A 5,293-nucleotide genomic window follows, 5' to 3' on the forward strand; every position below is an offset into this window, starting at 1 on the left:
GTTCACTAACTCCATCCACCATTTATATATCTATACATATTTCTTGATATTTTTATTTATTTTTTGGTATTTTACTTGACTTCAATAAATTAACTTATTATTTTATACCTGTCTGCATATTAGCACAGTTTTTCTTGTTTATTCATGTCTTTGTGTGGGGTTGCAATTTCCCCTTATTCTTAACTGCTGCAGCTACAGATATTACGAGTGTTATTTAAGCGCCTTGGTATACCTTCGTTTTCCATATTCACAGCAGCCAGAAATAATAAGAGAAAATGGAAAAGACCATGTTGTTCAAAAATACATCTCTTACATAATTAAATCTTTATAAAGCATGATCCTTCTATGACGCAGTTGTCTGGATGGTCTATACAGTCCACAGTCATTTCAGGTCTACAGTACCCGGTCTTCTCAGGAGGTCTCCAATCCCAGTACTGGCCAGGCCCAAAAATGCTTAACTTCCAAGATCAGACGTGATTGGGTATTAAGAGGGTGGTATGACAGTAAACAAATGTCCAGTACAATGTATTCCCCAGTAAAACGTCCTAAGGAAGCTCATAATAACCAAATTTTAAAGAGATTCAAGTCATAAAAATGGAGCGATTTCATAGCTATCATTAAACCCCAATGAAACCAAAGTTCTCAGTTCAAAAATCCAGTACATCTCACGTTGTGAGTTTATTAGCCAAGTCTCCTCCCCTTTCTCCTAATATTACTTGTTCAATAGGTTTAAAAGTTAGATCCTCGGGGTTGGAGTTATAATGTAATGAAAATTTATCTGATACGGCATGTCCCTCAACTTTATTCTTTATAATCCATACATGTTCTTGAATATGTAGTTTCAAAGGTCTTTTAGTCTTCCCGACATATTTGATTCCACAGCCAGGGCCGGTGCTAGGGTGTTCAGTGCCCTCCTGCAAACTATACATTTTGTGCCCTCCTACAAATACAGATGTTGCCACCCTCATCCTACCTGCGAGCGGCAGTATCGCGATTGCGTCTAGCCACAATCAGCCACGTCCTGTCCGAGGGAGCATATGCATTATGCATTCCTATGTATCGCAGGTGCATGCACACGCACGCGTACACCTGCAGGTACGCTAATCGTGGCAAAGCTGAGAAGGGTCACATCTGTATGTCCTCTTGACATGTCTATCTACAATGTTTCATATTTTCAAATGTTATGAACAATACAGTATGTTGTAAAATAAGTGATTTTAATATATTAAAATGGGATGTTAAGATGGATGGCATGGATAGGCAGTGGGAGACGGATGGAGGGTGACAGCAGGGAAGTGTAATGGGTGACACTGATGATGTAGAAGGTGATGGCCAGGGGGAGACATGCAGATGGTAATGCCGTGGAGAGGCAGTAGTTGACATTGAGAGGTAGAAAATGACAAGGAGAGGGTGAAAAGAGAGAGAGGGCGACGGGGAGAGTGTGAGAATCAGTGGTTGACAGGGAGAGAGAGGTGACGGTGAGAGGTCGATGGCCGAGGAGAAGCAGTGGGAGGTGGGAAGCTGGGGAGAGGCAGTGGGTGATAGTGAGAGGTGCAAGGAGACAGTGAGAGGTAAAGGATGACAAGAAGAGGGTGAAAAGAGAGAGAGGGTAACAAGGATAGGGTGAGAGTCAGTGGGTGGCAGGGCGAGAGTGACAGGACAGAGAGATGACGATGAGAGTCAGTGGGTGACAGGGAGAGAGTGACAGGTGAGAGAGGTGGCAATGAGATGGTGAGAGTCAGTGGGTGACAGGGAGAGGGTAATAGGAGAGGGGGGTGACAGGTGAGAGAGGTGGCGATGAGATGGTGAGAGTCAGTGGGTGACAGGGAGAGGGTAATAGGAGAGAGGGGTGATAGGAGTGAGATGTGACAGGGAGAGAGTGACAGTTGAGAGAGGTGACAGGGAGAGAGTGACAGGTGAGAGAGGTGATGATGAGATGGTGAACCTGTGGATGACAGGGAGAGGGTGACGGGAGAAGGTGGTGATGGGGAGATGGTAGGGATCAGTGGGTGACAGGAGAGAGATGACAGGAAGATGGTGAGAATCAGTGGATAAGAGGGAGAGGGTGACAGGAGAGAAAGGTGATGATGAGATGGTGAGAGTCAGTCGGTGACAGGGAGAGAGTGACAGGTGAGAGAGGTGATGATGAGATGGTAAGTCAGTAGGTGACAGGGAGAGGGTGACAAGAGAGAGAGGTGACAAGTGAGTGAGGTGGCGATGAGATGGTGAGAGTCAGTGGGTGACAGGGAGAGGGTAATAGGAGAGAGGGGTGATAGGAGAGAGATGTGACAGGGAGAGAGTGACAGTTGAGAGAGGTGACGATGAGATGGTGAACCTGTGGATGACAGGGAGAGGGTGATGAGAGAAGGTGGTGACGGGGTGATGGTAGGGATCAGTGGGTGACAGGAGAGAGATGACAGGAAGATGGTGAGAATCAGTGGGTAAGAGGGAGAGGGTGACAGGAGAGAAAGGTGATGATGAGATGGTGAGAGTCAGTCGGTGACAGGGAGAGAGTGACAGGTGAGAGAGGTGATAATGAGATGGTAAGTCAGTAGGTGACAGGGAGAGGGTGACAAGAGAGAGAGGTGACAAGTGAGTGAGGTGACGATGAGATGGTGAGAGTCAGTGGGTGACAGGAGAGAGAAATGATGGGAAGATGGTGAGAATCAGTGGGTGACAGGGAGATGGTGACAGGAGAGAGAGGTGACGGGGAGATGGTGAGAATCAGTGGGTGACAGGGAGATGATGACAGGAGAGACCGGTGATGGGGAGATGGTGAGAGTCAGTCGTTCACAGGGAGAGAGTGGTAAGTGAGAGAGGTGACAATGAGATGGTGAGAGTCAGTCAGTGACAGGGAGATGGTGATAGGTGAGAGAGGTGATGACAGGGGTGCCGAGAGGGGGGGGGGAGCGGGGAACTGATTACCTGGGCCCGGCAATGCCAGGGGGCCTGAGCCGCAGCACACCAGCAACTGTTGTTTTTTTTTTTTTATAAAAAATGACAAATCACCTTTATTCAATCTCTGCCACCAGGGGCGGCAGTTCGTTCATATGATGGTGTTGGTGGGGGGTGGGGGATAGTGGGTCACCGGACTACCAGAGTGCCTGCATCACTCACTCGCTCCCAGCTGCCACGCCGCTGCCGAGCTAATGGTCTCGCGAGATGATGACGTCATCATCTAGCGAGGCTCTCAATCTACTACACCAGGCTCCGGGAGATGGGCGGGGATTGGGAGAGAGAACAGGGTGGCAGGCATCAAGCTGGATGGCGCCTGGGCTCAGAGACGGAGTGATGTGACTGGGGAAGGGAAGAGCTGAGGAGTGCCACGCTGACTGCTGTGAGTGACTGACACTGTGGTTCCTGCAATTTCTATATTATTAATTTATAAATGCATTCAACCTTTAGTGTATTAGATATATATATATTAGATATATGTATACAGTATATATATATATATATATTTATATATATATATATAATAAAGAAAGAAGGAGTCAGCACATCCATATCAATCCATAGAAAATGTATTAATCCAGTAAAGAACAAATGTCGATGTCATTTGAGGGGCTTGTGAGCAAAGTCATAGCAATAGTTCATCATGGCACAAACAGCAGGCAATCATGAAAATACTCATCACAAGTCTTCCCTCCAGAGTGTAGCACCCGACAGCCGTTTCGGTGTCAATCCGACACCTTCATCAAGGGCATATCATACAAACCACAACCCCTGCCTACATATACACCCAACAATCAAAGTAAAGCATACTCACCTGTATATAGACGCACAGCGGCGGGTCATGAGACCATAGCTCAGACACACGCCGGATATGCCGGAAGTGACGCTCCTGGACCGGAACTGGTCACAGGTAACCAAGACAACCTAACAACAACGCGAGCACCGGAAGTGACTATCCGAAAAATGGATCGAGTCACTAGTACCCAGGGCAACGCAACTCTATGAGCAGTGTAAACTAAATTAATAATAAATAACTCCTTAGGTAATAGCTCAAATAAACACTGTCTACAAAGAGAGCACCAGTATAAAAGCGCCATGTACTCCAAAAGGTTGGTTACTCCAGCATATTGGTACGTAATGTAACGTAGCGAGCATGATCCACATCATTGGTGGGTGTATAATAGACAAAAAGATTTTTACAAAAGAAACCCAAAGAAAAAAAGTAGAAAACCATAATACAAAAACAATAACAATACAATGAAAAAAAACAACAACAACATTTCCATAACAGCAAAACCACCAATATAGAGAGACTAAATAAAGTATACAAAAAACTATAAAAAAACAACTCAATGACAGCCCCTCATTAACTCCGTGCGGGGTCACAGTGTTAAGTCGACTAATCCAGAAACATTCACGTTGTAAAAGCAATTTATTACGATCTCCTCCTCTCCTTAATGGAGCAACATGGTCAATAGGAAAAAATAAAAAATCTTTCATAGTGTGACCATATGCTGCAAAGTGTCTCGCTACCGGAGGTGTATTGGCATCAACAGCCCGTAAAGCCTTCTTAATGGACGACCGGTGTAAGGCAATCCTCTCCTTAAGGAGCCTTATGGTTTTACCAACATAGAGCAATAGACAGGGGCACCTGATGAGATAGATAACGAAACGGCTGTCACAGTTCAGATGGTATCCAATATCATATGAAATGTTGGTACTTGGATTAATGAATTGTGCTCCAGTCTGAAGAAACGGGCAGTTCACACAACCATGACATTTGAAAACTCCATTCTTTTGTCGCAACCACGTATTGAGCTTCGTGGCTCCAATGTCGGTTTTAGCCACTGCATCTTTAACATTACTGCTACGTTTGTAGCAGAATAGAGGTTTTTCTTTACAGAGATGTCCTATGGTATCATCAGCTTGAATGATATGCCAATGCTGTAACACAGCTTCTCGTATACGCTTAGACGCAATGGAATAAGTGGAAGTGAACATCATACGTGAAATCTGATCACCACGGTTGCTGCTGACCAATGCTTCGTCCTGCGTCAGAGTTGCACAATATGAAATGGCCTCTTGAATCTCACTAATAGGGTAACCCCTGTCTATGAACCTCTTGCCCATCTGTTGTAGTGCTAAGGGAACCTCAGTAATGTCCGAAGTAATCCGAACAACTCTCAGTAGTTGTGATAGAGGAAGTCCTTTTTTAAGTGATAGAGGATGAAAGCTATCAGCCTGTAACAACGTGTTTTTATCTGTGGGTTTCCTGAATAATCTAGTTGACAATCTGCCCCCAGATTTATAGACACAGACATCCAAATAACAAATGGTG

The 5,293-nt window shown here is 45.2% G+C and overlaps 1 pseudogene; it reads right to left on the reverse strand.

The window, feature by feature from the left end:
• Nucleotides 1–390: 390 nt before the first annotated feature.
• LOC148526991 (5S ribosomal RNA) lies at nucleotides 391–509 on the reverse strand (annotated as a pseudogene).
• Nucleotides 510–5,293: the final 4,784 nt, after the last annotated feature.

This window comes from Taudactylus pleione, unplaced genomic scaffold (assembly GCF_031769625.1).
Source record: "Taudactylus pleione unplaced genomic scaffold, aTauple2 ptg000092l, whole genome shotgun sequence".
Lineage (NCBI taxonomy): Eukaryota > Metazoa > Chordata > Amphibia > Anura > Myobatrachidae > Taudactylus > Taudactylus pleione.